The sequence below is a fragment of the Cryptomeria japonica genome, unplaced genomic scaffold (genome assembly GCF_030272615.1).
Source record: "Cryptomeria japonica unplaced genomic scaffold, Sugi_1.0 HiC_scaffold_76, whole genome shotgun sequence".
NCBI classification, from domain to species: domain Eukaryota; kingdom Viridiplantae; phylum Streptophyta; class Pinopsida; order Cupressales; family Cupressaceae; genus Cryptomeria; species Cryptomeria japonica.
The window spans coordinates 417501-436954 of record NW_026728898.1 but is presented as its reverse complement, the minus strand read 5'-3'; the positions used below and the strand labels follow the sequence as shown (position 1 = coordinate 436954).

The 19454-nt window shown below is 60.3% G+C and overlaps 2 non-coding genes across 2 annotated transcripts; both read right to left on the bottom strand.

Annotated features, from left to right (window-relative positions):
• Positions 1-602: 602 nt before the first annotated feature.
• Positions 603-721, bottom strand: LOC131864093 (5S ribosomal RNA). Its single transcript, XR_009362984.1, has one exon. It is a non-coding gene; the product is annotated as a 5S ribosomal RNA (ribosomal RNA).
• Positions 722-8525: 7804 nt separating this feature from the next.
• Positions 8526-8644, bottom strand: LOC131864092 (5S ribosomal RNA). Its single transcript, XR_009362983.1, has one exon. It is a non-coding gene; the product is annotated as a 5S ribosomal RNA (ribosomal RNA).
• Positions 8645-19454: the final 10810 nt, after the last annotated feature.

Below are 19454 nucleotides of genomic sequence, written 5' to 3'. Positions count from 1 at the left end.
TTTGCCTCGGGTGCGCACCTTGCGTGCACCTTCGCCAGGGTGGGCGCCTTGGTGCGCACACCTTGGCACCCGCGTTTCCTTCATTTTAAATTTTTTTTTTTTACAATCTCTCAAGTGGGAAATTCTATAATCTCAACTTTTTTTGCCTTTTCAGGAAACTTTTGAATGGAGCGCATCATTGGTGCGCTCCGAAGTGTGCTCCAAAGCTCTCTCCAGCTGCGTGCACCTGCCCCGGCCGCGCACCCGGCCCCGCCCAGCTTCGCTCACCTGTCCCGGGCGTCTGGTGCGGAACCTTAGAGTAAGAAACATCACCGTGCACCTTGGCCAACGTGCGCGACTCGACCGAGCGCGCACTGGCCGAGGTGCACACCGATTTCACCTGGGTGCGCGCGCAGCACCTCGGGCGCACCGGGGTGCGCGCACAACGCCCGGGTTGCACCGTGGCCTGTGTGCTCGGGGCGCCTCGGGTGCGCGCTCGGTGTCGCCCCCGCGCGCGCGGTAGTGCGGGCAGCGCACCCCGGCCCGGCCCGGCCCCGACGAGAACGCAAACGGGCAAAAGGTTTATTCAAATAGCATTGCGACGCCCGGCGAAAAACTAAAAAAGGGTGCAACACCGGGACTTCCCGGGAGGTCACCCATCCCAGTACTACTCCGGCCCAAGCGCGCTTAACTGCGGAGTTCTGATGGGATCCGGTGCACTAACGCTGGTATGATCGCACCCGTTATGAGCTTGTCGCAGTGTGTACTTAGCAAACCGCGACCCACGTGCGAATCCACCCCGGCCACCCACCCCCGTCGAGGTGCACACCCTCCCTCGCGAAGTGCGCCCCGTTCGCCAAGTGTGAGCCCTGCCCGGGTGCGCGCACCTTGCTAGGGCGTCGGGTGTGCACCCGGCCCGGCCTACGTGCGTGCACCTGGAGGGGGCGTCGTGTGCGTGCAGTGTCCCGTCTGCAACGCGGTGCCCACACACCACCTCGGGCGCAACGACCTGCGCTCACATGTGGGCCGAGTGCACCTTGGTGCATGTTCGGGGCGCCTCGGGTGCACGCTCGATCTTGCCCCGGTGCACCAAGGCGCTCGGTTTGCCCCGGGTGCGCACTTGGTGCAAGGTGGGCACCCAAAATAGGGATCAAGCACCAAAACACAAGTTTCGGGATGCAAAATGGGACCCAAGGACCACAAATGCGTTCCAAGACCCATGATGGGTCCACGAGAACAAAAATGTGTTCCGAGACTTAATAAACAAATATTGGGTTTTAGGAGAAGAAACATGCTCTGATGCCCAAAACGAGAATCGACCCCGAAAAGGCCACAGGCCAAAAGTGGGATGCGAGACAAAAAAAAATGGGACCCGAGGACCAAAATTGGGTTCCCAGGTCGAAGACAGGGCAACCGGACAAGAAACGACCTCTAAGGCTCGAAATGAGTCCCGGCGACTAAAACTTGACAAGAAGCACCCATCAGGCACCCAACTCGACACCCATGGGATGCCGACCCACCCGGGCTTCCACCTAGCACACCTTGGCACCCACCCACCCTCGCACCCAACCTCGCACCCAACTTAGCACCTTTGAACCCACATTGGCACTCACCCTGACCCTGGCACCTTGGAACCCACATTGGCACTCACCTTGACCCTGGCACCCACCTTTGCACTCACCTTGGGACCCACCCTGGCTCCCACCTCGGCACCCACCCAGACACCCACCTTGGTTCCTTGGCACCCACCTTGGATCCTTGGCACCCACCCCGACACCCACCTTGGCACGCAACTTGGCTACTTGCCACCCATCTTGGCTCCTTGACGCCCACCCCGACAACCACCCCGTGACCTACCCTGGCTAGGGTTGGTGCACACCCACCCTGGTGCCCACCTTGGCACCCACCCTATGACCCACCTTGGCACGCACCTTAGTACCCACCCCGTTACCCACCCTAGGACCCACCCCGTGACCCACCTTGGCCAGGGTGGGTGCCTTGGTGCGCACAACTTGCCTGGGCTGCACACCAGGGCGGGCTCAAGATGGCACCCGCGTTCCGTTTTTTTCACTATCTTTCAAAACGGAAATTTTAAAATCTCATTTTTTTCTTTTTTTTGCCTTTTCTGGAAATTAGTGAAGGCAGCGCATCAAAGGTGCGCAATGCTGGTGCGAACCCGGGAGCGCTCCGATGTGTGCTCCAAGGTGCGGCGTGCACGAAGTCCGAGCCCGGTTTGCCCCGGGTGCGCACCTCGCGTGCACCTTCGCCGGGGTGAGCACCTTGGCTGGGTTGCGCGCCCTGGTGCGTACCAAGGAGCGCTCTGAAGTGTGCTCCAAGGTGCGGCGTGCACGAAGTCGGAGCCCGGTTTGCCCCGGGTGTGCACCTCGGGTGCGCACCTCGCGTGCACCTTCGCTGCGGTGGGCACCTTGGCTGGGTTGCGCGCCTTGGTGGGCACCATGCAGTGCACGAAGTCGGAGCCCGGTTTGCCCCGGGCGCGCACCTCCGCCAGGGTGGGCACCTTGGTGCGCACAACTTGCCTGGGCTGCGCACCAGGAAGGGCTCAAGATGGCACCCGCGTTCCGTTTTTTTCACTATCTTTCAGAACGGAAATTTTAAAATATCGTTTTTTTTTGCCTTTTCTGGAAATTAGTGAAGGCAGCGCATCAAAGGTGCGCAACGCTGGTGCGAACCTGGGAGCGCTCCGATGTGTGCTCCAAGGTGCGGCGTGCACAAAGTCGGAGCCCGGTTTGCCCCGGGTGCGCCCTGGTGGGCACCATGGTGCGCACCAAGGAGCGCTCCGAAGTGTGCTCCAAGGTGCGGCCTGCACGAAGTCGGAGCCCGGTTTGCCCCGGGTGTGCACCTCGGGTGGGCACCTTGGTGCGCATGCCTTGCCTGGGCTGCGCACCAGGGCGGGCTCAAGATGGCACCCGCGTTCCTTTTTTTTCACTATCTTTCAAAACGGAAATTTTAAAATCTCATTTTTTTTTGCCTTTTTCTGGAAATTAGTGAAGGCAGCGCATCAAAGGTGCGCACCTCGCTGCCCACCACGGTGCGCAACGCCGGTGGGCACCCGGGAGTGCTTCGAAGTGTGCTCCAAGGTGTTGCGTGCACGTTGTCGGAGCCCGGTTTGCCCCGGGTGCGCACCTCGCGTGCACCTTCGTCGGGGTGGGCACCTTGGCTTGGTTTGCCCCGGCTGCGCTCCGAAGCGGGGTTATTGGAGCGCCGCCTCTTTTTTTGTCGGAGCGTTTGGTGGGGTTTCTCGCATTGGCTCTTCCGAGGCCCGGTTGCCACCCTGGCGCGCACGAAGTCGGAAGTAGGGTTAATTGCCCGGGTGCGCACCTTTGCCAGGGTGGCACCTTACCTGGGCTGCGCACCAGGGCGGGCTCAAGATGGCACGCGCGTTCCGTTTTTTTCACTATCTTTCAAAACGGAAATTTTAAAATCTCCTTTTTTTTTTGCCTTTTCTGGAAATTAGTGAAGGCAGCGCATCAAAGGTGCGCACCTCGCTGCCCACCTTGGTGTGCTCTGAGGTGCGCACCCGGGAGCGCTACGAAGTGTGCTCCAAGGTGCGGCGTGCACGTTGTCGGAGCCCGGTTTGCCCCGGGTGCGCACCTCGCCTGCACCTTGGCCGGGGTGGGCACCTTGGCTGGGTTTGCCCAGGGTGCGCTCCGAAGCGGGGTTACTGGAGCGCCCCCTCTTTTTTTGTCAGAGAGTTTGGTGGGGTTTCTCGCATTGGCTCTTCCCAGGCCCGGTTGTTGGGTGCGCTCCCACCCTGGCGCGCGCGAAGTTGGAAGTTGGGTTAATTGCCCGGGCGCGCACCTTCGCCAGGGTGGGCACCTTGGTGCGCAAACCTTGGCTGGGCTGCGCACCAGGGCGGGCTCAAGATGGCACCAGCATTCCCTTTTTCTCACTATCTTTCAAAACGGAAATTTTAAAATCTCATTTTTTTTTTGCCTTTTATGGAAATTAGTGAAGGCATCGCATCAAAGGTGCGCACCTCGCTGCCCACCTTGGTGTGCTCCGAGGTGCCCACCACGGTGCGCAACGCCGGTGCGAACCCGGGAGCGCCCCGATGTGTGCTCCAAGGTGCGGCGTGCACGAAGTCGGACCCCGGTTTGCCCCGGGTGCGCACCTCGCGTGCACCTTGGTGCGCACACCTTGGCTGGGTTGCGCGGCCTGGTGGGCACCATGGTGCGCACCAAGGAGCGCTCCGAAGTGTGCTCCAAGGTGCGGCGTGCACGAAGTCGGAGCCCGGTTTGCCCCGGGTGCGCACCTTCGCCGCGGTGGGCACCATGGCGTGCACGAAGTCGGAGCCCGGTTTGCCCCGGGTGCGCACCTCGCGTGCACCTTCGCCGGGGTGGGCACCTCGGCTGGGTTGCGCGCCCTGGTGCGCACCAAGGAGCGCTCTGAAGTGTGCTCCAAGGTGCGGCGTGCACGAAGTCGGAGCCCGGTTTGCCCCGGGTGTGCACCTCGCGTGCACCTTCGCTGCGGTGGGCACCTTGGCTGGGTTGCGCGCCTTGGTGGGCACCATGCAGTGCACGAAGTCGGAGCCCGGTTTGCCCCGGGCGCGCACCTCCGCCAGGGTGGGCACCTTGGTGCGCACAACTTGCCTGGGCTGCGCACCAGGAAGGGCTCAAGATGGCACCCGCGTTCCGTTTTTTTCACTATCTTTCAGAACGGAAATTTTAAAATATCGTTTTTTTTTGCCTTTTCTGGAAATTAGTGAAGGCAGCGCATCAAAGGTGCGCAACGCTGGTGCGAACCTGGGAGCGCTCCGATGTGTGCTCCAAGGTGCGGCGTGCACGAAGTCGGACCCCGGTTTGCCCCGGGTGCGCACCTCGCGTGCACCTTGGTGCGCACACCTTGGCTGGGTTGCGCGCCCTGGTGGGCACCATGGTGCGCACCAAGGAGCGCTCCGAAGTGTGCTCCAAGGTGCGGCGTGCACGAAGTCGGAGCCCGGTTTGCCCCGGGTGCGCACCTCGCGTGCACCTTCGCCGCGGTGGGCACCATGGCGTGCACGAAGTCGGAGCCCGGTTTGCCCCGGGTGCGCACCTCGCGTGCACGTTCGCCGGGGTGGGCACCTTGGTGTGCAGACCTTGGCTGGGTTGCGCGCCCTGGTGGGCACCATGGTGCGCACCAAGGAGCGCTCCGAAGTGTGCTCCAAGGTGCGGCCTGCACGAAGTCGGAGCCCGGTTTGCCCCGGGTGTGCACCTCGGGTGGGCACCTTGGTGCGCATGCCTTGCCTGGGCTGCGCACCAGGGCGGGCTCAAGATGGCACCCGCGTTCCTTTTTTTTCACTATCTTTCAAAACGGAAATTTTAAAATCTCATTTTTTTTTGCCTTTTTCTGGAAATTAGTGAAGGCAGCGCATCAAAGGTGCGCACCTCGCTGCCCACCACGGTGCGCAACGCCGGTGGGCACCCGGGAGTGCTTCGAAGTGTGCTCCAAGGTGCTGCGTGCACGTTGTCGGAGCCCGGTTTGCCCCGGGTGCGCACCTCGCGTGCACCTTCGTCGGGGTGGGCACCTTGGCTGGGTTTGCCCCGGCTGCGCTCCGAAGCGGGGTTATTGGAGCGCCGCCTCTTTTTTTGTCGGAGCGTTTGGTGGGGTTTCTCGCATTGGCTCTTCCGAGGCCCGGTTGCCACCCTGGCGCGCACGAAGTCGGAAGTAGGGTTAATTGCCCGGGTGCGCACCTTTGCCAGGGTGGGCACCTTACCTGGGCTGCGCACCAGGGCGGGCTCAAGATGGCACGCGCGTTCCGTTTTTTTCACTATCTTTCAAAACGGAAATTTTAAAATCTCCTTTTTTTTTTGCCTTTTCTGGAAATTAGTGAAGGCAGCGCATCAAAGGTGCGCACCTCGCTGCCCACCTTGGTGTGCTCTGAGGTGCGCACCCGGGAGCGCTACGAAGTGTGCTCCAAGGTGCGGCGTGCACGTTGTCGGAGCCCGGTTTGCCCCGGGTGCGCACCTCGCCTGCACCTTGGCCGGGGTGGGCACCTTGGCTGGGTTTGCCCAGGGTGCGCTCCGAAGCGGGGTTACTGGAGCGCCCCCTCTTTTTTTGTCAGAGCGTTTGGTGGGGTTTCTCGCATTGGCTCTTCCCAGGCCCGGTTGTTGGGTGCGCTCCCACCCTGGCGCGCGCGAAGTTGGAAGTTGGGTTAATTGCCCGGGCGCGCACCTTCGCCAGGGTGGGCACCTTGGTGCGCACACCTTGGCTGGGCTGCGCACCAGGGCGGGCTCAAGATGGCACCAGCATTCCCTTTTTCTCACTATCTTTCAAAACGGAAATTTTAAAATCTCGTTTTTTTTTTGCCTTTTATGGAAATTAGTGAAGGCATCGCATCAAAGGTGCGCACCTCGCTGCCCACCTTGGTGTGCTCCGAGGTGCCCACCACGGTGCGCAACGCCGGTGCGAACCCGGGAGCGCCCCGATGTGTGCTCCAAGGTGCGGCGTGCACGAAGTCGGACCCCGGTTTGCCCCGGGTGCGCACCTCGCGTGCACCTTGGTGCGCACACCTTGGCTGGGTTGCGCGGCCTGGTGGGCACCATGGTGCGCACCAAGGAGCGCTCCGAAGTGTGCTCCAAGGTGCGGCGTGCACGAAGTCGGAGCCCGGTTTGCCCCGGGTACGCACCTCGCGTGCACCTTCGCCGGGGTGGGCACCTCGGCTGGGTTGCGCGCCCTGGTGCGCACCAAGGAGCGCTCCGAAGTGTGCTCCAAGGTGCGGCGTGCACGAAGTCGGAGCCCGGTTTGCCCCGGGTGCGCACCTTCGCCGCGGTGCGCACCATGGCGTGCACGAAGTCGGAGCCCGGTTTGCCCCGGGTGCGCACCTCGCGTGCACCTTCGGCGGGGTTGCGCGCCCTGGTGGGCACCATGGTGCGCACCAAGGAGCGCTCCGAAGTGTGCTCCAAGGTGCGGCGTGCACGAAGTCGGAGCCCGGTTTGCCCCGAGTGCGCACCTCGCGTGCACCTTCGGCGGGGTTGCGCGCCCTGGTGGGCACCATGGTGCGCACCAAGGAGCGCTCCGAAGTGTGCTCCAAGGTGCGGCGTGCACGAAGTCGGAGCCCGGTTTGCCCCGGGTGCGCACCTCGCGTGCACCTTCGCCGCGGTGGGCACCATGGCGTGCACGAAGTCGGAGCCCGGTTTGCCCCGGGTGCGCACCTCGCGTGCACCTTCGCCGGGGTGGGCACCTCGGCTGGGTTGCGCGCCCTGGTGCGCACCAAGGAGCGCTCCGAAGTGTGCTCCAAGGTGCGGCGTGCACGAAGTCGGAGCCCGGTTTGCCCCGGGTGCGCACCTCGCGTGCACCTTCGCCAGGGTGGGCACCTCGGTGCGCACACCTTCTCAATGTTTTCTTGCCTTTTCTGGAAATTGGTGAAGGCAGCGCATCAAAGGTGCGCACCTCGGTGTGCTCCGAGGTGCGAACCCGAGAGCGCTCCGAGGTGCCCACGAAGTCGAAAGTCGGGTTAATTGCATTGTTTTCCCCGGGTGCGCTCCGAGGTGCGCAACATCGGCGCGCACCAAGGAGGGCTCCGAAGTGTGCTCCAAGGTGCGCACGATGGCGTGCACCTCTGGTGCGCACGATTCGGAGCTCGGTTTGACCGGGGTGCGCACACCTTGGCTGGGTTGCGCACCTTTTGTGCGCTCCAAGGTGCGCACGAAGTCGGAGCTCGGTTTGCCCCGGGTGCGCACCTTCGCCAGGGTGCGCACCTTGATGCGCACGCCTTGGCTGGGCTGCGCACCTTGGTGGGCGCCATGGTGCGCACCTTTCGTGCGCTCCAAGGTGCGCACGAAGTCGGAGCTCGGTTTGCCCCGGGTGCGCACCTTGGTGGGCGCCATGGTGCACTCCGAGGTGCCCAAGATTGGTGCGCACCAAGGAGCGCTCCGAAGTGCGCTCCAAGGTGCGCGCGAAGTCGAAAGTTGGGTTAATTGTCCGGTTTGCCTCGGGTGCGCACCTTGCGTGCACCTTCGCCAGGGTGGGCGCCTTGGTGCGCACACCTTGGCTGGGCTGCGCACACCTTGGCACCCGCGTTTCCTTCATTTTAAATTTTTTTTTTTTACAATCTCTCAAGTGGGAAATTCTATAATCTCAACTTTTTTTGCCTTTTCAGGAAACTTTTGAATGGAGCGCATCATTGGTGCGCTCCGAAGTGTGCTCCAAAGCTCTCTCCAGCTGCGTGCACCTGCCCCGGCCGCGCACCCGGCCCCGCCCAGCTTCGCTCACCTGTCCCGGGCGTCTGGTGCGGAACCTTAGAGTAAGAAACATCACCGTGCACCTTGGCCAACGTGCGCGACTCGACCGAGCGCGCACTGGCCGAGGTGCACACCGATTTCACCTGGGTGCGCGCGCAGCACCTCGGGCGCACCGGGGTGCGCGCACAACGCCCGGGTTGCACCGTGGCCTGTGTGCTCGGGGCGCCTCGGGTGCGCGCTCGGTGTCGCCCCCGCGCGCGCGGTAGTGCGGGCAGCGCACCCCGGCCCGGCCCGGCCCCGACGAGAACGCAAACGGGCAAAAGGTTTATTCAAATAGCATTGCGACGCCCGGCGAAAAACTAAAAAAGGGTGCAACACCGGGACTTCCCGGGAGGTCACCCATCCCAGTACTACTCCGGCCCAAGCGCGCTTAACTGCGGAGTTCTGATGGGATCCGGTGCACTAACGCTGGTATGATCGCACCCGTTATGAGCTTGTCGCAGTGTGTACTTAGCAAACCGCGACCCACGTGCGAATCCACCCCGGCCACCCACCCCCGTCGAGGTGCACACCCTCCCTCGCGAAGTGCGCCCCGTTCGCCAAGTGTGAGCCCTGCCCGGGTGCGCGCACCTTGCTAGGGCGTCGGGTGTGCACCCGGCCCGGCCTACGTGCGTGCACCTGGAGGGGGCGTCGTGTGCGTGCAGTGTCCCGTCTGCAACGCGGTGCCCACACACCACCTCGGGCGCAACGACCTGCGCTCACATGTGGGCCGAGTGCACCTTGGTGCATGTTCGGGGCGCCTCGGGTGCACGCTCGATCTTGCCCCGGTGCACCAAGGCGCTCGGTTTGCCCCGGGTGCGCACTTGGTGCAAGGTGGGCACCCAAAATAGGGATCAAGCACCAAAACACAAGTTTCGGGATGCAAAATGGGACCCAAGGACCACAAATGCGTTCCAAGACCCATGATGGGTCCACGAGAACAAAAATGTGTTCCGAGACTTAATAAACAAATATTGGGTTTTAGGAGAAGAAACATGCTCTGATGCCCAAAACGAGAATCGACCCCGAAAAGGCCACAGGCCAAAAGTGGGATGCGAGACAAAAAAAAATGGGACCCGAGGACCAAAATTGGGTTCCCAGGTCGAAGACAGGGCAACCGGACAAGAAACGACCTCTAAGGCTCGAAATGAGTCCCGACGACTAAAACTTGACAAGAAGCACCCATCAGGCACCCAACTCGACACCCATGGGATGCCGACCCACCCGGGCTTCCACCTAGCACACCTTGGCACCCACCCACCCTCGCACCCAACCTCGCACCCAACTTAGCACCTTTGAACCCACATTGGCACTCACCCTGACCCTGGCACCTTGGAACCCACATTGGCACTCACCTTGACCCTGGCACCCACCTTTGCACTCACCTTGGGACCCACCCTGGCTCCCACCTCGGCACCCACCCAGACACCCACCTTGGTTCCTTGGCACCCACCTTGGATCCTTGGCACCCACCCCGACACCCACCTTGGCACGCAACTTGGCTACTTGCCACCCACCTTGGCTCCTTGACGCCCACCCCGACAACCACCCCGTGACCTACCCTGGCTAGGGTTGGTGCACACCCACCCTGGTGCCCACCTTGGCACCCACCCTATGACCCACCTTGGCACGCACCTTAGTACCCACCCCGTTACCCACCCTAGGACCCACCCCGTGACCCACCTTGGCCAGGGTGGGTGCACCCACCCTGGTGCCCACCTTGGCACCCACCCATCCTAGCACCCAGCCTGTGACCGGGCTTGGAACCCAACCTTGCACCCGCACCCGTCTTGGCCAGTGTGGGTGCGCACCCATCCTGGCACCCACGTTGTGACACACCCTTTAACCCACGCACCCTAGCACCCACGTTGGCACCCACCTTGGAACCCAACCTAGCAACTTGGCACCCACCCCGTGACCCACCTTGGCATCCACCATAGCAGTCGCCGACTTGGCACCCACCTCGGCACCCACCTTGACACTTGTGGACCCACCTTGCCACTCACCCTAGCATCGACCCATCCTAGCACCCACCCTGGCACCTTTGCACCCTAGCACTCACCCATCCTAGCACCTAACCTGTGACCCACCTTGACACTCACCCTCGCACCCACCTTGGAACCCAACCTAGCACCCACCCACCCTGACACCAACCCTAGCACCTACCCACCCTTGCACCCACCCTGTGACCCATCTTGGCACCCACCCATCCTACCACTCAACCTATCACCCACCTTCTCACCCACCTTGGCATCCACCTTAGCACCCACCCACACTGGCACCTTGGCACCCACCTCGGGCAAGGTGGGTGCACACCCACCCTGGCACCCAATTTAGAACCCACCGAGCATGTTACCCACCTTGGCACCCACATTGCAGCCCACCCTAGTACCCACCCTATGACCCACATTGGCATCCACACCCTAGCACCCAGGCACCTCGACACCCGCCTTGACACCCACCCTAGCACTGAACCTGTGACCCACCTTGGAACTCACCCTAGAACCCACCCACCCTGTGAACCACCTTGGCATCCACCTTAGCACCCACCCACCTTGGCACCCACTCTAGCACTCACCCATCCTAACACCCAACTTGTTACCCACCTTGGCACCCGCCCTCGCGTCCACCTTGAAACCCACCCTAGCACCCACCCACGCAGGAGCCCACCTTGGCACCCAACCTAACACCCACGCATCCTGGCACCCAACTTGTGACCCACCTTGGAACCCACCCTAGTACCCACCTTTGAACCCACTATATCACCAACCCACCTTGGCACCCACCCTATGACCCTCTTTGGAATCCACCCTAGCACGCACCCACCCTGGCACCCACCATGGAGCGCACCCTAGCACCCACCCACCTCGGCACGCACCTCAACACCCACCTTGGTGTGCGCACTGCGCCAACCTCTCAAAGACCCTATGTGGTGCGCTCCAAAGTGTACACCTTTGGTGCGCTCCAAGGTGCGCACCTTTGGTGCACACCGAGGTGCACACCAAAGTGTGCACCGAGGTGAGCACCAAAGTGCACTCCAGGGTGCACACCAAGGCGTGCACCTTTGGTGCGGTCAATGCAAACGAATTCGGAAGTTGGGGTCGATGTCCTAATCGCTGCTGCAGACTACACGTATGAGAATCGGACAAATAGCTTTATATAGGGGAGGTGTTGCGTTTGATGGGTCGACTCCCCTGGTTGTGTGCACTGCACCAACTTCAAAGACCCTGTCTTGTTTAAGAAGTCAAAAGTTGGGGTGGATGTCCTAATCATTGCTGCAGTCTACGCATGTATGAGAATCAGACAAATAGCTTATATAGGGGAGGTGTTGCATTCGGTGGGTTGACTCCCCTGGTTGTGCGCACTGCGCCAACCTCAAAGACCCCGCATAGCAGAAGAAGTCGGAAGTCGGATTTTGGTGAGCACCAAGGCGTGCACCTTTGGTGCGGTCAACGCAGACGAATTCAGAAGTTGGGGTGGATGTCCTAATCGTTGTTGCAGGCTACACATGTATGAGAATCAGACAAATAGCTTATATAGGGGAGGTGTTGGGTTTGATGGGTCAACTCCCTTGGTTGTGCGCATTACGCCAACCTCAAAGACCTTGTTTTCGTTAAGAAGTCAAAAGTTGGGGTCAATGTCCTAATGGCTCCTGCAGGCTACACATGTATGAGAATCGGACAAATAGCTTATATAGGGGAGGTGTTGGGTTTGATGGGTCGACTCCCCTGGTTGTGCGCATTACGTCAACCTCAAAGACCTTGTTTTCGTTAAGAAGTCAAAAGTTGGGGTCGATGTCCTAATTGCTCCTGTAGACTACACATGTATGAGAATCAGACAAATAGCTTATATAGGGGAGGTGTTGGGTTTGATGGGTTGACTCCCCTAGTTGTTCGCATTACACCAACCTCAAAGACCTTGTTTTCGTTTAGAAGCCGAAAGTTGGGGTCGATGTCCTAATTGCTCCTGCAGGCTACGCATGTATGAGAATCAGACAAATAGCTTATATAGGGGAGGTGTTGGGTTTGATGGGTCGACTCCCCTGGTTGTGCGCATTGCGCCAACCTCAAAGACCCTGCATTGCGGATGAAGTCGAAAGTCAGAGTTTGGTGTGCTACAAGGTGTGGTCGAAGGTGCTCACCTAGGTGTGCACCTTTGGAGCACAGGAAAAGTGCCCTCCAAAAGTGCGCACCTTTGGAGTGCACAAAAGTGCCCTCCAAAAGTGCGCACCTTTGGAGCGCAGAAAAGTGCCCTCCAAAAAGTGCCCTCCAAAAGTGCGCACCTTTGGAGCGCAGAAAAGTGCCCTCCAAAAAGTGCCCTCCAAAAGTGCGCACCTTTGGAGCGCAGAAAAGTGCCCTCCAAAAAGTGCCCTCCAAAAGTGCGCACCTTTGGAGCGCAGAAAAGTGCCCTCCAAAAAGTGCCCTCCAAAAGTGCGCACCTTTGGAGCGCAGAAAAGTGCCCTCCAAAAAGTGCCCTCCAAAAGTGCGCACCTTTGGAGCGCAGAAAAGTGCCCTCCAAAAAGTGCCCTCCAAAAGTGCGCACCTTTGGAGCGCAGAAAAGTGCCCTCCAAAAAGTGCCCTCCAAAAGTGCGCACCTTTGGAGCGCAGAAAAGTGCCCTCCAAAAAGTGCCCTCCAAAAGTGCGCACCTTTGGAGCGCAGAAAAGTGCCCTCCAAAAAGTGCCCTCCAAAAGTGCGCACCTTTGGAGCGCAGAAAAGTGCCCTCCAAAAAGTGCCCTCCAAAAGTGCGCACCTTTGGAGCGCAGAAAAGTGCCCTCCAAAAGTGCGCACCTTTGGAGCGCACAAAAGTGCCCTCCAAAAGTGCGCACTTTTGGTGCGCACCAAGGCGCTGGTTCGGTCGTTGCAGGCGAGTTCGGAAGTTGGGGTCGATGTCCTGAGCGGAGGTGCAAACTACACAGGTGTCGGAATCGGACAAATAGCTTATATAGGGGAGGTGTATGCTTCGATGGGTCGACTCCCCAGGTTGAGCGCACCGCGCCAACCTCAAAGACCCTACGGTATGGATGAAGTCGGAAGTTGGGTCCGATGACCGATTCGATTAGTAGGTATGCTCATGAGGTCGGAATTTGGGTCCGATGACCTGCCATGTGCAGGAAGGCGAATGTTGACACTGTGCGTTGCAAGGTGCACACCAAGGCGCTGGTGCGGTCTTTTTAGTCGAGTTCGGAAGTTGGGGTCGATGTCCTGATCGGAGGTGCAAGCTACACAGGTGTGGGAATCGGACAAATAGCTTATATAGGGGAGGTGTATGCTTCGTTGGGTCGACTCCCCGGGTTGAGCGCACCGCGCCAACCTCAAAGACCCTACGGTATGGATGAAGTCGGAAGTTGGGTCCGATGACCGATTCGATATGTAGGCATACTCGCGAGGTCGGAATTTGGGTCCGATGACCTGCCACGTGCAGGAAGGCGAATGTTGGCACTGTGCGTTGCAAGGTGCGCACCAAGGCGCTGGTTCGGTCGTTGGAGGCGAGTTCGGAAGTTGGGGTCGATGTCTTGATCGGAGGTGCAAACTACACAGGTGTGGGAATCGGACAAATAGCTTATATAGGGGAGGTGTATGCTTCGTTGGGTCGACTCCCCGGGTTGAGCGCACCGCGCCAACCTCAAAGACCCTACGGTATGGATGAAGTCGGAAGTTGGGTCCGATGACCGATTCGATATGTAGGCATACTCGCGAGGTCGGAATTTGGGTCCGATGACCTGCCATGTGCAGGAAGGCGAATGTTGGGACTGTGCGTCGCAAGGTGCGCACCAAGGCGCTGGTGCCGTCGTTGCAGTCGAGTTCGGAAGTTGGGGTCGATGTCCTGGTCAGAGGTGCAAACTACACAGGTGTGGGAATCGGACAAATAGCTTATATAGGGGAGGTGTATGCTTCGATGGGTCGACTCCCTGGGTTGAGCGCACCGCGCCAACCTCAAAGACCCTACAGTATGGATGAAGTCGGAAGTTGGGTCCGATGACCGATTCGATACGTAGGCATATTGGCGAGGTCTGAATTTGTGTCCGATGACCTGCCATGCGCAGGAAGGCGGAATTTGGGTCCGATGACCGAGTTGATGGCGTGCCATGCGCAGAAAGGCGGAATTTGGGTCCGATGACCGAGTTGATGTTGATGGCCCGCCATGCACAGGAAGGCGGAATTTGGGTCCGATGACCGATTTGAAGGCGTGCCATACGCAAAAAGGCGGAGTTTGGGTCCGATGACCGAGTTGATATTGATGGCCCGCCATGCGCAGGAAGGCGGAATTTGGGTCCGATGACCTGACATACGCATGGAGTCCGACTCGGGGGCCGATGTTCGATTCGATGACTTGCATTGTGGGTAAAGTCGGAAGTTGTGGTCTTTGACCCGATTCGATGACCAGACTTCGGCTGCTTGAGAATCGGACAAATAACTTATATAGGGGAGGTAGTGTTCTCGAGCATCCTCCCCCCGTGCCCGTTTATGTCGATTGATGCTGGTGCTCGACTGGTTGGAGCGCTCGGATGCAAAAATCTTGCACCAGGATTTATCGATTGTGATGGACACGGCAAGTCTCCTGATTGCTATGCAGGAGCTCATCGTGAATCTCTATGCGGCCTTGGTATGGACTCGACCTGCGGAATGGTTCGGCAATGGTAGTCGCTCCAACACGTCCTTGCAATGGCCACAGAGGTGATTCGACTAGAGCTCCAGTCTAGCTTTTGGGTTGCTTGGCGGACTGGTATAGCCGCGATCGAGTTCCGGCCATGAACGTTTTAGATAGCTCTTGGGCTTTCTGGGACGGAAGTCGGAAGTTTGGGCTGTTGTCCGATTTGATGACCATTCTTCGGATGTGTGAGAATCGGACAAATAACTTATATAGGGGACTGTGTTGTCTCACGCAGCCCCCTCCGTGCCCCTCTATCTCGACCGATGTTGGTGCTTGAAAGGGTTGGGATCGCTCGGATTTATAAACGTGCACCACCATTTGTCGAGTGTGAGGGACGCGGCAGGTCTCCTAAATGCTATGCGGGCGCTCTCTGAGAATCTCTATCCGGCCTCGACACAGACTAGTCTTGCTGAATGGTTTGGCACTGGTAGTCGATCCAACACGTCGTTGTTGTGGCCGCCTAGGCGATTCGATTCGAGCCCCCGTCTAGCTTTTGGGTTGCTTGGCGGATTTTGCCCTATCCGCAAGTGAGCTCGGTCCCTAAACGTTCGAGAAACCCGATTGCTATGCGCCGACTCTCTTTCTTGCGAGCCTCCATCTAGCTTTTGGGTCTCTACGGAACGGAAGTCGGAATCTGGGACCGTTGTTTGATTCGACGAGGCAGACTACGGTTGTGCGAGAATCGGACAAATAACTTATATAGGGGAGGTGTTGACTGGAGCATTCTCCCCCGTGCCCCTCTAACTCGACCAATGCTGGCGCTCGAACGGTGGTAGCGCTCGGATTTTCATTGAGCGCCAGCATTGGTCGATTTAGAGGGGCATGCGAGATTCCCGAATGCTATGCGAGGGCTCTAACGGAAATGTCTATTGGTTTCGGTATGGATGCAATTGCGAGTGGTTCGGCAAAGGTAGTCGTTCCGATGCGTCCATGTCGTGGCCAAATCGATAATTCGATTTGAGCCCTCGTATAGCATTTGGGTCTCTCGATGTGATTCCGCATTCCAGTCCCTTTGGGCACTGCTTGAGCCGCATCCCAGGGGATTCCCTTCCCAATAATCTGCCTCGCAACCCGATTGCTATGCGGTGAGGCTCCTCGGCCGCCTCGGAACTATCTGTGTATCAGACGCATCGCGGGATAAGGGGTTGGCAACGGTAGTCGCCCCAAGCGCGTCCGATGCTTGGACCATTCCGAGGCGGCCCTGAAGCCTCTTCCGTCTAGCCGTTGGGTCCTTCTCGCCGCATCCCTCGCCTCGCACCCCGATTGCTATGCGGTGAGGCTCCTCGGCCGCCTCGGAACTATCTGTGTATCGGACGCGTCGCGGGATAAGGGGTTGTCACTGGTAGTCGCCCCAAGCGCGTCCGATGCTTGGACCATTCCGAGGCGGCCCTGAAGCCTCTTCCGTCTAGCCGTTGGGTCCTTCTCGCCGCATCCCTCGCCTCGCACCCCGATTGCTATGCGGTGAGGCTCCTCGGCCGCCTCGGAACTATCTGTGTATCGGACGCGTCGCGGGATAAGGGGTTGTCATTGGTAGTCGCCCCAAGCGCGTCCGATGCTTGGACCATTCCGAGGCGGCCCTGAAGCCTCTTCCGTCTAGCCGTTGGGTCCTTCTCGCCGCATCCCTCGCCTCGCACCCCGATTGCTATGCGGTGAGGCTCCTCGGCCGCCTCGGAACTATCTGTGTATCGGACGCGTCGCGGGATAAGGGGTTGTCACTGGTAGTCGCCCCAAGCGCGTCCGATGCTTGGACCATTCCGAGGCGGCCCTGAAGCCTCTTCCGTCTAGCCGTTGGGTCCTTCTCGCCGCATCCCTCGCCTCGCACCCCGATTGCTATGCGGTGAGGCTCCTCGGCCGCCTCGGAACTATCTGTGTATCGGACGCGTCGCGGGATAAGGGGTTGTCACTGGTAGTCGCCCCAAGCGCGTTCGATGCTTGGACCATTCCGAGGCGGCCCTGAAGCCTCTTCCGTCTAGCCGTTGGGTCCTTCTCGCCGCATCCCTCGCCTCGCACCCCGATTGCTATGCGGTGAGGCTCCTCGGCCGCCTTGGAACTATCTGTGTATCGGACGCGTCGCGGGATAAGGGGTTGTCACTGGTAGTCGCCCCAAGCGCGTCCGATGCTTGGACCATTCCGAGGCGGACCCGAAGCCTCTTCCGTCTAGCCGTTGGGTCCTTCTCGCCGCATCCTTCGCCTCGCACCCCGATTGCTATGCGGTGAGGCTCCTCGGCCGCCTCGGAACTATCTGTGTATCGGACGCGTCGCGGGATAAGGGGTTGTCACTGGTAGTCGCCCCAAGCGCGTCCGATGCTTGGACCATTCCGAGGCGGACCCGAAGCCTCTTCCGTCTAGCCGTTGGGTCCTTCTCGCCGCATCCCTCGCCTCGCACCCCGATTGCTATGCGGTGAGGCTCCTCGGCCGCCTTGGAACTATCTGTGTATCGGACGCGTCGCGGGATAAGGGGTTGTCACTGGTAGTCGCCCCAAGCGCGTCCGATGCTTGGACCATTCCGAGGCGGACCCGAAGCCTCTTCCGTCTAGCCGTTGGGTCCTTCTCGCCGCATCCCTCGCCTCGCACCCCGATTGCTATGCGGTGAGGCTCCTCGGCCGCCTTGGAACTATCTGTGTATCGGACGCGTCGCGGGATAAGGGGTTGTCACTGGTAGTCGCCCCAAGCGCGTCCGATGCTTGGACCATTCCGAGGCGGACCCGAAGCCTCTTCCGTCTAGCCGTTGGGTCCTTCTCGCCGCATCCCTCGCCTCGCACCCCGATTGCTATGCGGTGAGGCTCCTCGGCCGCCTTGGAACTATCTGTGTATCGGACGCGTCGCGGGATAAGGGGTTGTCACTGGTAGTCGCCCCAAGCGCGTCCGATGCTTGGACCATTCCGAGGCGGCCCCGAAGCCTCTTCCGTGTAGCCGTTGGGTCGTTCTCGCCGCATCCCTCGCCTCGCACCCCGATTGCTATGCGGTGAGGCTCCTCGGCCGCCTTGGAACTATCTGTGTATCGGACGCGTCGTGGGATAAGGGGTTGTCACTGGTAGTCGCCCCAAGCGCGTCCGATGCTTGGACCATTCCGAGGCGGCCCCGAAGCCTCTTCCGTGTAGCCGTTGGGTCCTTCTCGCCGCATCCCTCGCCTCGCACCCCGATTGCTATGCGGTGAGGCTCCTCGGCCGCCTTGGAACTATCTGTGTATCGGACGCGTCGCGGGATAAGGGGTTGTCACTGGTAGTCGCCCCAAGCGCGTCCGATGCTTGGACCATTCCGAGGCGGACCTGAAGCCTCTTCCCTCTAGCCGTTGGGGCTTTCTCGCCGCATCCCTCGCCTCGCACCCTGATTGCTATGCTGTGAGGCTCCTCGGCCGCCTTGGAACTATCTGTGTATCGGACGCATCGCGGGATAAGGGGTTGGCAGTGGTAGTCGCCCCAAGCGCATCCGATGCTTGGACCATTCCGAGGCGGCCCTGCAGCCTCTTCCGTCTAGCCGTTGGGGCCATCTCGCCGCATCCCCCACCTCGCACCACGATTGCTATGCGGTGAGGCTCCTTGGCCGCCTCGGAACTATCTGTGTATCGGACGCATCGCGGGATAAGGGGTTGTCACTGGTAGTCGCCCCAAGCGCGTCCGATGCTTGGACTATTCCGAGGCGGCCCTGCAGCCTCTTCCGTCTAGCCGTTGGGGCCATCTCGCTGCATCCCCCACCTCCTCGGCCGCCTCGGAACTATCTGTGTATCGGACGCATCGCGGGATAAGGGGTTGGCAGTGGTAGTCGCCCCAAGCGCGTCCGATGCTTGGACTATTCCGAGGCAGCCCTGCAGCCTCTTCCGTCTAGCCTTTGGGGCCATCTCGCCGCATCCCTCGCCTCGCACCCCGATTGCTATGCGGTGAGGCTCCTCGGCCGCCTGGGAACTATCTTCGTATCGGACGCATCGCGGGATAAGGGGTTGTCACTGGTAGTCGCCCCAAGCGCGTCCGATGCTTGGACTATTCCGAGGCGGCCCTGTGGCCTCTTCCGTCTAGCCGTTGGGGCCATCTCGCCGCATCCCCCACCTCGCACCCCGATTGCTATGCGGTGAGGCTCTTCGGCCGCCTTGGAACTATCTTCGTATCGGACGCATCGCGGGATAAGGGGTTGTCACTGGTAGTGGCCCCAAGCGCGTCCGATGCTTGGACTATTCCGAGGCGGCCCTGCAGCCTCTTCCGTCTAGCCGTTGGGGCCATCTCGCCGCATCCCCCACCTCGCACCCCGATTGCTATGCGGTGAGGCTCCTCGGCCGCCTTGGAACTATCTTCGTATCGGACGCATCGCGGGATAAGGGGTTGTCACTGGTAGTCGCCCCAAGCGCGTCCGATGCTTGGACTATTCCGACGCGGCCCTGTGGCCTCTTCCGTCTAGCCGTTGGGGCCATCTCGCCGCATCCCCCACCTCGCACCCCGATTGCTATGCGGTGAGGCTCCTCGGCCGCCTTGGAACCATCTTCGTATCGGACGCATCGCGGGATAGGGGGCTGTCACTGGTAGTCGCCCCAAGCGTGTCCGATGCTTGGACCATTCCTAGGCGGCCCTGAAGCCTCTTCCGTCTAGCCGTTGGGGCCTTCCCGCCCCATCCCT